This window comes from Ciconia boyciana, chromosome 1 (genome assembly GCF_034638445.1).
Source record: "Ciconia boyciana chromosome 1, ASM3463844v1, whole genome shotgun sequence".
In the NCBI taxonomy this organism is placed as follows: Eukaryota; Metazoa; Chordata; class Aves; order Ciconiiformes; family Ciconiidae; genus Ciconia; species Ciconia boyciana.
In genome coordinates this window covers 121,071,786-121,084,271 of record NC_132934.1, presented here as the reverse complement: position 1 = coordinate 121,084,271, position 12,486 = coordinate 121,071,786, and positions in this window count along the sequence as shown.

Below are 12,486 nucleotides of genomic sequence, written 5' to 3'. Positions count from 1 at the left end.
CCCCATGTGTGCTCAACTGAAAGCCAGTGGCTGGGCGGATTGTTGTCAGACCGATCATGCTAGTGGTATTTCTGTTCATACTTCATGCTAGCGGCTCAGGGGGCGACTTGAATGTGTGTGGCCAGAACTGCCAGGAATTATATTGATGTTCTGGATGCTCCTTTGGAATCAGATGGCTCAAATGCATTGGGGTTTCTGTGTGGTCCTAATAGAGAAATCTTCTGCTTGTGCTTTCTGCAGTGAAATGCTAAGTGTTTGAGATAAATTTAGGGTGATCATGAGCTCAGTTGCCATATCCCTGTTAACTTCAAGAGATATTCCTCATAGAGTCTGTGTGGTAGCTGCAGAAAGCTAGAAAGTAAGGATGATCAACCTGATACAGTCAATCAGTACAAGATCTAAACCCAGTTTAAGAAGTTAATTTAAACCCGTTTTAAGATTTCTGACCATTAATCACATAGGATGTGATTGCATAGGATTTTTTTTTTTCCCAGAGAAGATATAATTTTGTGCAAATTCTAATTGAGAGGTCTTGCTGCAAAATGAATTTGTTTTAGGAAAAATTAAATAATTTCTGGCCACTTAATTTAGAACATTCTATTTTAATAAAACAAACAAAAAGGCATAAAAGGGCTTCTCTTTGGTTGATGACCTTAACTAGCCTTGATTGCGGTTGAAGCCTGGTCATACTTGATTTTTCAGACTTGGAAAGTAGCACTCTGACTGATTTCATATACTCTGGGTGGAAGTTATCATATAGTCTTGTTTCTCCACTTTGACAGATTGTTTAATTTAGGTTTCAGTCAAGTTATTCCCTGAGCAGCAGAACCAGTGAGCCCTGCTTTCATGCAAAATTGTGTCCTGCCTTCCTCTCCCTTCCTTAAACCTAGCTCAGGACCATGCTTACGTTGCCTAGTTGGCTGGCTGTTGCTAGAAAAGGTTACTTGCCTGCTGAAAGTTGGTCCCTTGCCTTTCGGTGCCACAGAAGAACAAATTAAAGACTTTCAGTCTGCAGCTGCTGTTGTTGTTTTAAATAAACTTGAAATGTACAGAAACTTGCTTGAGACTGCTTTAAATGAAACTGAAATTTGTCAAGGGCTGCCAGAGTTATGTAGATGAGTAAAGGAGGTAGAAAGGTATAAGAAGACGGTATATTTATTCTGTGTGGTATAGCGTTGTACCTCTTAAGCGCCAAACATGTTTTGGGCTTCAAAATGGGAAACAAAGCAATTCTGAAAGAGCTGCCTGAACAAATCTGTCATGAACTTCTCCAAAATGCTCTCAAATGAATACTTACGCATTTCTGCTAGTCACTAGCTCTCTTCTAAAAAGATTAAAGTATTGTCATTTTTAACAGAACTTTACTCCCAATAAAAGCAAACTTCCTTCTTTTTTTTCCCCCTCAAGACATTTGTACTTCTCTCTTTAATTTTTCTTTAACGGCATCAGATGCTATTTTCCACTGAAAACTTCCCTGGTTACCCACATTTTTTTCTTAAGGATAACCATGAGCAGCTAGTCCCTGCCCAATATTGGTCTCATCTCTCCTAGTTTCACTTCAGGGCTTCAGTCTCTTCTGGCTGATATCCCAACCAAAATGTGATGCGGGGAACTAACCACTTGCATGATGGCATTCACTGCGTTTCAGGTGTGACTTTGGTTTTCTCGAGAATTAGAACGAAAGGCCTTATACAATGCTTTGGCAGTGCATTTTGGTCCGTTCTGTATGGCTTTAGAAGCATCTCCAGAGAGATTTTTCCACCTGTCCAGCTGTGTTGCTGAGCTTTCTGCACGTGTTCATCCCAATGTCTTTTTGGGGGACATCCTTTCTCAGGATTCATTACAGTGCACAAGACTGAGTGTTGGCAGCATGGCAATGTCTGGTGCTATAAAGCAATTTAAAAAAAAAATATTGTCCTGTGAAGACCTCCAAATGTGAAGTGATCCTGTTTGGTAACACACTGGGGATTCTGCTGGTTGAGATTCCTTATTGCTTTGTTGTGTTTGCTTTTCATCTTACAGCTTAAATTCAGAGTCGCCCTAATGCTGTTATGTATTTCACAATATTGATTTTTTTTTTAGCTGTCTTCATTTAATATTTTCCCCTTTTTCTTTTTTTTTTTTCCTTCCTTTTTAGACCAACCTTCACATCATAGATGTGAAGAAAGAATAGATGCAGAAATTGCTTTTAGTTAGACTGTAATTTACTCTTTTGCTACAGGGGGGAAAAATTTGTTACCACAGAAAAAGAAACACATGAAAGGCCAAAGAGTATCTGGAGCTGTGTAAGCACTGGGAAATGTAGATATATCTATTTTTTTCCTTCTTTCAGTTTCCTAGTCAATTATTTGACGCGCTCGCCTGTCTGGGCTGTGACCTTCCAGAAGGGCCCCCTCCTCCAGTCCCCCCACACGACTTGTCAACACATTAGTCATATACAACTCAGCTGATGCCAAACGGACGCAGTTCAGCCAACTATTGAGAGGCAGGATATTCTGCTGCCTTCTTCTATTGGTCTTGGTTTTTTCCACTGTGGAGACTTGGTGGTGCTTTAAGACTGCAGAGGGCCGGGGTTAACGCTGCCCTGCGCTGCGCTGGGCGGCAGGGGAGGTTAGCAGCGGGAGCAGTGCGGTTGGAGCTGCAGGAGAGGGAAGATGTGCCCGCCCGCCCGCCCGCCCGCCGCCGGGCCGAGGGGAGCTGTGTGAGGAGCCGGCTCGCCGCGGCTGGGGGCTGCCCGCGGCCGGGGATGCTCCTGTGCCTGCGCCGGAGGATTTGGTCACCTGTGGCCCTGCCCCCGCCGACCTGCGGGCGCCTCCCTGAGCCAAGGACACACCTGGGCGCCGCGCACCCGCCTCCCGCCCCCGCCGCCGGCTGCCTCTTCCCCCGCCCGAGAGCCGGGCGGCGAGTGTCGGCGGAGCCGCGGGGCTGCAGGCGGGGCTGAGCGCTCGCTGGGCGGACGAGCGGCCCCGCAGGCTCCGAGCAGCCACCAGCCGAGGGAGGCGGCGGCCGGACCCGGTGCGCGCTGCCTGGCAGCTCCGGCCCGGCCGTGGGCGCGGCGGGCGAGGGCGAGCCCGAGCCCCAGCCCCAGCCCGGAGCGGGGAGCGGGGGAGCGGCGGGGGCATGTGGATGTTGGCCGTCGCCTTGCTCCACAGCATCTCGCATGGTGAGCGCTCGGGGGCTCCTTCCCTTTCCCCCCTCGGCAAGGGGAGCGGGTCGCGGTGGTGCCTTTTGTGTCTAAGGCGTCGCGCTGGCTGGTAGCAGCCGGGAGGAGAAGGGCAAAGACTGCTCTGCCAGCGTTTGGACTAGCTTACCTAGCCGAGTGACAGCCCAGAACCTAGCCACGGTGCTGTATGTCTGCCTCATTCGAATAAGACGGTGCTTGGAGAGGCAGGGAGAGCGGTGCTTTTTCTTTCTTTCTTAGCTGGAAAAGTGCAGAATTTTGCTAAGTGCCCTATAAATCCGGCTGAGTACACGGGGATAATTTGAAGGGCTTTCATCCTAAGCGTTTGCATTGAGATATTGCTTCCTTTTACGTTTTGGGGTTTTTTTTTTAATCGCCCTGTGCTTTCACCTAACAATTCTTTTTCTATATATTTCAGAAGTAATATTTTAAAATTCTTTCCCTTTCGTCATTTCACTAAAAAGGTACCTGCTCTGTATTTTTTTTTTCTCACTCATTTATGTAAAAATATGCACGGATAGGCATTACATCATCTGAAAATGTTGAAGACTCTTTCAGTCAATTATAAAGTTAGGAAGGGGAAATTAGAGTGGAGATAGGATAAGGGTAAACCTGTTCTCCTTTTTTTTCCCCTCTTTATTGTAACTCTTTGGTTGACAAACATTTGTTGTAGTTTCTGGATTTTTTTAATAGTGGATGGGGGGGTATTTTGGAACGTCTAGCTATATGTGATTGAAAACCATGTCATATGTGAAAATATGTTTAAATTGCATAACTTTTATTAAAATGCGTATTAGCATTGCAGTTTTAAGGACAGAAAACAAATTATGCTGTAGTCTGGGATTCTAGCTGTTCTGTTACATTGCCTCCTCCTTCGCAGGTTTGAGAACATAGCCCTGCCTGTAATGCGTTACATCCTGACAGTTAAATCGGAAAGATTAAACACACAATTCTCAAAATAGGCAAAGCAGGTAGAATAAGAAAATGTTTCTTGTATTGAATGAATGTGAGAGCAGCGCAGGGCAAAGTGTAAGATTTTCTTGGAAGATACAAATAATTGAACCTCTAAGCAGAGGGTGAGGAATGAATGCTGGATGAGGGTGCTTTCACATCTACTTAAGTATACGCTGGATGAGAAAATGCATTGACAGGCACGGCCAGTCCAGTGCGAATAGCTGGATAGATCATAAATTAGCAGGTGATTCTTAAGTGTGTATTTAGGGCTATCTTGAAACGTTTTCATCTTCCGAGTGCCACAGAATGGAAAATTATTGAAAAACCCCAAACCATAAACTTCAAAATTCTGTATTTCTTCTAGCAGTAAGACAACTGCAACAAGTTCTAACGTTAAGAAATTATTTATTTATTTATTTATTTGGTTGGTTTTGACAGGCAGCTGTGCCTTTCTATCCTCTTCAGCCAGACACCTTGGAGGGAGAGGTTTGCTGTTAATAAGACAGACAGAATCAGCCTGAAAGTATACGCTCTTACCAGTGCTGTTCATTTAAAACTAGATTTGCATAGGAAAGAACTCTGTTTATGTCCAGAAATCTTATCTCTTTTAAAAAAATAAGAGGCATGTATTTTTGTCTACTCTACTGATGCTATAAATTTTATGTTCTAAGTTAGTTAGTCACCCTTCCAGGGGTTTTTGAAGAACAGAATAATTTTTGCTTTATGAGGTTGAAATACGATGAAAATCACTTTCATTTATTCCTTGATCTACTAAGTCAGTAGCAATTTCACTTTCAGTATCCATGTGTTTTTGGATCACAGTCAAACATGAATTTGTGTCCCAAAGATTTTTCTAGTTTTAACAGTGTAACATGTAAATGATAGATGCATCTGCATAGATTCTGTACTGCCAGGCAGCAACATCTGTACATTTGTGAATCTAGATTACTAAAATAAAATGTTTTTGTGTATGGTAATATTTAAGATTAAAACATTGTAGAAATATGTAGTGGATGGTTCAATGATTCTTTGCAACTTAAGAAGTGTGTTTGGTTTTGACATCATGATGTCAAAATGCATATGTATTTAGGATCTTTTCAAAGGAAATTTTTGAAAATGGCACCTACCTTCATGTTAAGACTAAACAACTTGGTTTTGTTTATTAGTAACACTTATTCGGACTATCATATCAGAGTCAAGAGTCAGAGAATAATATTTTTAAAGGACTTCAGATTTTAATGCAGTGTCATATCAGATATATATCTCTGAAGGAAATGACTGCATATATAAATAGACATGTCACATACACATTTATTTTTATTATTCTATCTATAACTATATCTGAACTCCATTGTGTGAGAGGCAGTATTCTTTTATGACTGTATCTGTGGGTGGGGGGGGCAGGCAGGCTATTGAAGGTTGCTTGGCTTCTGCCATTGCCTTTTCTGAACCCCTTATTGAACCATACTACATTTACTTAAAACACAAGCACATGTATGAGTGGTTTTCAATTATGTGTTACATCTCATTCTAATTTTAACTTTAAAATGTGTAAGATTGTTTATGTTCTTGTTGTTGTTTTGGGGGTTTTGGGGTGGTTTGTTTGGTTTTTTTTTTTCCTTTTTGAGGGGAGAAATAGCTTAAAAAATAAACCCACACATTGTGGGTTTAATCCTGTAGTTGTCATCTTGGGCTAAATCTCTGTTGAAGATAATGGAAAACATCTGAATAACAATAGCAAGGTTGGCCCCCATATTTCCCTACAGTCGCTCAGCACAAACACATTTTGTCAAATTAGATATGAGCAGTGTCACTGGGTAGGCTTTATGTTTGTGAAATAGCTTCCTTCTGGGGACAATAAAATACTGACATGCTGTTACATCCAATTAGTATTTCTGAAGCCTGAAATAAAACCTTTCCGAGTACCTGGTTGAAGTTTTTAGGTTTTGTAAAGGCTTTAAACTCTCATTGCTGTGAGTTTCTTAAAAATACAGGTAACTATTAACCATAAATGCATTGCAGCCTTAGTAAGTGCGTGGGACGATATAGACATCAGTGGGAGCTATGCAGCTAAATTCACCACTTTGAAAGCCTGAGTCATGCAGTTACAATCCTGAGCAATACTTTTGAGCTACCTTCAGGGTTACTATATCTGTACTACCTTCCATGTTACTATACCCAATTGTCCCAGAATCAAGCATGTAAAATTAACAGTGAAAATCTACTGTAGCCTGGTCATAATTAGTAAGGGGGCATCTCGCTAATTACAGAGAGAGGAGGAGGGAGAAGACAGGGGAGGCTGTGAGGGGAGAATGGCCTCCTTCAAAAACCTGGCTCTTTATTGTAATTACTGTGATAAAGTTAGTTCAGAATTAGGATGCCGTTTTCAGAAACGAGTATCTTTGGGTATCATTTAGTCTCTGGTGTAGGTATGCTGAACCTGTTTGCAGGCTTCTCTCTGGCTGCATTTTTTACATGCCTGGTGTCCACAGATGTTCTGCTGAAATCAATGGAGCATCAGGAGGCACCCAATACAGTACAGATGACACTAAAAATAAATTTCCATTAAAATTATTTCCTGTTTGAATTATTTCCCTGCCCTATTTCTATCAATATGGATTTTAGCAGCAGATTAGAAGACTGAAAAGGATCGCACTGAACTAAGAGCAGGGGTTAGGCTGGAGAAGGAGTAGTGAAAGCGGCAGTGGTACTAGTGACGCTCTCCAAAGAAAATGGTGACTCTCAGTGTTGGAGATGAAACATTTAAGGGAAAGAACAAATGGCTTGCTTTGTAGAAACGTATTGTAATACATGCATAGCTTATCTGGAATTGCGTAACCAAATCCTTACCATAGAAAGTTTAATGCATGTGCAGAAAGCATTTAGCTTGGTATATGTTTGTGGATGGCACAGCACAGCTGATGGTGTTTTTAATCTGCTGTTACTCAAGCTATGAATAGCTATTAATTAATCACCAAATGCCAAATAGAGAAAAATTGTTATAGCTAGGAAGTCAGCGTACACTGGAAATCCCCATTTCCATTTCAAAAGAAGTGTTTCTCCTCAGCTCGGGGTGTACGGATCCCCAGGCTTTAGGGCTCGCCAGCTGTGGTTTTCTCGCTCTGGAGTGGGCAGTGTGCTGTGCTGCCTGCGTGGCCGCTGAGAGCCGGTGCCACACGACACTAGTGGGCAGCAAACCACACGAGTCTGGCAAAGCTTCTGAAAAGCCGTGGGAACAGACGGTGCCCGAAGGAGGCATTTTGTCTGCATTTTTCTATCAATGGTCACTGAACTTTTTAACCGATGGATGCTGCGTCTTCTTTCCATAGCACTGAATAGCAGACGCGTGTGACAATGAAGGTATTTTTGGTAATGGTTTAAAGTGAAGTTGATTTCCACGAACGGTAAAAACAAACCCATTAACCCTGTTAAATCGCTTACAGCTCTGCACTGTGATTTCAGTGACATCTCTTCGGTGCTGCTGCATCCAGAAAAGTTTAGAAGTTGGTTTTAATTTCGTTTGTTCTTGAGTAAACTTTTGTCGTGTAATATACTGATAAATTGAATTATTTGGGAAAATCTTGTGGGCTTTGAGTAGCTCATCCAGAATGTTCCTCCAGGTCATGAGCTGTGCAAGGCTCTGGTTGCAGGAGCAGCTGGGCTCAGGTTGCACCTCAACTTTTTGTGGCTTTGCCTGGATGAGTTTCTTAACAAATATGCTGCTCTCTCAGGTGCAGGGGTTGTTTGGGGTGGGGAAATAATCTCCTTTACCTATTTAATAAACATTAAAGTGATCACAAAAAGCAATGAAACTAAACATGGGGGGCGGGGGGGTGTCAGGGTAGTGGATTGAGGAGCAAAATAGATGGAGCTCTTTCCTTTCCCCTTAAAGTTTACTCTAGTTAACAAGTTAAGATGTGCATAGGATCAAGGCCTGTTTGAACATACCGCTCATTTAGCCTTTGATTTTAATTGGAGCATGCCATTTATCAATCTCTCAGTCTAGGACTTTCAGATTTGCAGTGGGAAACACTAATTCCAGCTTTCACTTTAAAAGCCAGAGAAGGCAGAAAAACATTATATTCAACTTAATTATTCTAAGGTATAACTTTTATATTTTTTTAATTTTTTTTTTGAGTCATTAAAACTCTAAAAGTACTAAAAAAATCCATTTAAGCAACACAGGTCTGTAGATCAGAATACTTAATTATTTCAAGGTGAATGTGTAGGTGTATGTAGTTAAATTGCTTGTTTCACAATATAGTTTGAGATATTTCACAAACTTTTAAAATCAGCACTTCCTTTTCCTTTAACCTGTTATGAAATCAATGAAATTAAGATTTCAAATTAAGTTATTCTTCAGAAGAAACCCTATCTTCTCAGTCTTCACTTCCCTGTCTCTTAAAAGCATTTAATCAAACAATTGGTATTTTCAAAAATAAAGTAACATAAAATGGGAGGTATTTCATACGAGCCTTTCACAGCACAATATTTTAGAGCACTGAAGAGAACCTCTTTAAGAACAAGACACGGATTCCTGAGGTACTTGTTAGCACTGTGGGCTTTTCTTGCCATTGCTTTTCTTTTTATACTGCCATTCACTAAAAAATTCTTATTACCTCATAAGTACTTCCCCCCCCCCCCCCCCCCCCGCCATTAAGGCATTGGATTACTCATCAGAAAAAGAGAAACTAGGGTACATCAATATATACCTTTTATAGTGGAGTGGGCAACAAATGTTATGATACATACTGAGGAAAGAAAGGCAAATGGGTGGACAGGATGATAGAGATTAACAAGTCTTCCCAGCATCCCTATTTAATCTATTTTTACTTAGAAGGCAGGGAGTGAGATTTAAGAGTGAGCCAGCAATCCTATTTATAGAAAGCCATTTTTAAATGCAAAGGCTTTGAGAAAGAGAGTCACCTCCATACTAAACACCAGCCTCCCTGGAGCTTCCTAGTAATTGAGGGAGCAGCCTGGTGACCCGAGCTGAATCTCTGATGTGCCTCTGCTGAAGCTTCCAGAAGGACAGACCCTGCACAAGTGCAGGAGCGTGGGCCATGGGACAGCCCGAGAGCACATCTGAAAATAGCACCCTGCTACATGTTGATGTGGCAGATACAAAGGCACATACAAGGACCACCTGAGAAATTTTTTGCCCGGTTAATGTTCAAAGACTTTACATGCGCACCACTGTGTGAGCTGAAGACCAACCATCCTGCTCAGGTGGCTCTTAATCTAGTATGTCAGGGATACAGTTCCTTCTGAGATTTTTTAATATATGTATTTATACACATACACACATATATGTAAAGCTATATAGCTTGTAATTGCTTAAAAGCTACTGTGTATGGAAAATCTGGCACTTGCTTTGCTGTCCAAGTATACTGATGCTATTTTTTCCAGTTAATTACGTGGTAATCCCATGCAGAAGATTTACGGCTTGAGATTTGTCTTTGTACTAGGCTAAAAATTATTCTTAGTAACTTTCTGTCATACAAAGTAATTTTTTGAGTAAATTTTGGGGAGCCCTCCAATGTTTTAAGAATATCAGAAACATGATTCTTGAAAGGACTGGGGATCTTTCAATACCACTAGAATATAATTACGTTGCACTGTAGCTGCGCATAGTTGCCTATCTACATACTCACAGTGATTCTATAGATAAGGTTGTAGGGTTGCTCTGTCTATATAAATATGAGTTGGTGTGAAATCCTCCCATGTGGTTTTGCAAATGAATGGCTTATGCTAAACCTGCACACTAAGAGTGTTTGTTTCTCAGCGTTTTAGAGTGGCAGCCCTCCATGGCCCAAGTTTATGGGTGCCACAGAATTAAGGGACTTGATGGAAGTGTTTGTTTTCAGTTCTGTTCTTTAGAAACATCTCCATGATAATAGATTGTTGTTCAGTAGTTTCCTAGAGGTTTAGTAGTTAGTACGGAGTTCAAATACCAAATGTAAATCTTTGACATGTGGCTCTTGTTTAAGCTGACAGAGAAGGCTAGCTGGGATACTGAAATGTGCAGGCTTGGAGGAACCCACATGTTGTTACAGTGTGTACTGGACTACACAAATCACATGGTAGGATTTGAGTGCACCAAAATGCTAGTTGGTTGCTTTTTCCCAGATTGTGGAAAGGTGATGCATAAAAGGTAAGCTCTGGCTTTTGCTAAATTCTCTTGTGTGATTGTTTTTTCTATCAGAAATCATTGTCTCTTGGTTTTTTTGTTTTGTTTTTGTTTTACAGTATTACCTTCTGAAGTCTTTGGGGTTTTCTGTGGGAATGTTGTTGTTTGGAATTTTGGCCCTGACTCAGGAAAATATTGTGAATGCATAAAGTCAGCCTCTTGAAAACTAAGAGGTGAGCATGTGACATGCTGTTAGGCCACTTCTGGCCTGAGCTAAGGACAGAGGAAGTCCTTGACAAAGTCCTTTTTGTTATGAAAAGCAGATTCTGATGTCCCTGGAATGGGATCTTGGTGGAAAAGATGTAATTCAAGCAAACCAGGCTTTAGGTGGACCTCAGTTTAAACAGAAAAGGCCTTCTGTGGTTCACTATCCAGAAGGTCCTGTATGCACTGCACATTCTCCAGCTAAGTCTTTTTCCTCCCATTAGGTGGCATTTCTGTGGGGCAGTTTAAAAGCCAGTTCCCGTATTATTTCTAGACAGGTCAACCATAGTTTGGGTTGCAACTGCAGTTGTAAAGCATAAAGGGAAGCATTTGCTATGTCATGATATGAAGGAGGTAATTTGGGAGACTGTCACTGAAGTACAAGTTCTCTGCATATGTCTGTAGGCAATTAATGTAGAGGTTTTTTGGTATAGTAAACTGATTCCCAAATGTCTAGCGTAATGAGTTGCATTATATCAGTTCATGCTTTTAGCTGTATATATTTAGGAAGCTTTCCTTTGTACCTTTCTTTCTAGTTTTGTTGTGTGACCTGAAGGTTTCTCTTCCACCATGATAACCTTTTCCACAGCTCTGTTGTGTAGGGGTTCTAGAAACCAGATTTTTATCATTGCAAGGGAAAAGAGAAGCACAGAGAGTAAGGTTCATCTCACTATGGGACTTGAGTGATGGGTAACGCCTGCCATGTTTTTTGTTGCGTTAACTGTGTCTGGAGCTTTTTGTTCTCAGCTTTTTGTAAATATATATTTTAAGAAATACAAAATGGATGATTAGGGGAGAGGGAAGAAAGGGGGTATGAACAGGATTTTTAGTGGGGAGAGTAAGGGAGGAAAATGGGTGAGCTTGAAACTACATGGGTATCCAGACAGCATTGCAAGGTATGATAAGAAGAGGAAGGGCACTCAAAGAGCATGAAACACTGTGGGACAGCAGCAGGGGGTCTCTGAAGGCCAGGCCTGAGCTGGGCAGCTTAGGGTGGGAGGCTCTGAAGTCTCGGCTTCAGTTTGCAGTGGGGAAGGCGAGGTCGCACCTGTTCCCTTGTGAGCAGGAGCTGTGGGTGGGGAACAAACAGCATGTGGCTTTGGGACTCCCCAGTGCTGGTCCCCACGACTCCATTTTGGCTGCTGGTCTGTGCCAGGGAGGAAGCTGGTGCTCTGCATGGATCCCGCTGTGCCTAGCGAGAGGGAGCTCAAACTCCCAGCTGCCCTTGTCCTTCACTTGCCTGTATTCAGATTTTTCTTTCATTTGTGTCTGCTCATGCTATTTCATCTGTGATATAGGCTTAATTTGAGGCCTACAACTCCTCCTCTCCCCACCTTATTCTTACAGTTATTTATATTTATTTTGGTAGCAAAAGTATTTATCCTGTCCCTAAAAGCTTTTCCCCTGAGGCAACAAATGGATTTTGGGGAGTGAGGGGGATCAAGAGCGGAAAGCAATCCTATGAATGTCAGTGCGGCTGCAGGGTAGGATGCGCGAGTCCCTCGTCTGAGTGAAGCAGGAAGGAGCTGAGCTCCTTTAGTGGGCAGGGGGGAGATAATTAAACCTCAGAAACAGAGGCTGAGCTGTCAGGCTTTCAGAGAAGCCCTGGCAGTAGTGATTTGCTGTTCAGCTGCTGGGAGCTGGAACTGGCCGGTTTGGCGCAATGGGGTCTGCTCAGTGCATGCACCTGAAGACCCAGCCTTGCTGCTGGGGCCCTCTCTGGATGCAGTCTCCTAAGAGCACTGCTGGGTGGAGGAGGAGGTCTCCAACACACCAGGTTGCTGCCCCACTGGAGAGCAGCTCTTCCCCTCCAGAACAAATTAGAGAGCTGCTTGCTTAGCAAGTCCTGAGGAAGACTGTACAGATATGGTGGGAACACAGCCTAGAGTAGGGAATGTGGATCTTCCCCCGCTCCCCCCGGGGAAGAAAGGATGGTTTAGGTTTTAGCTTTTCTGTC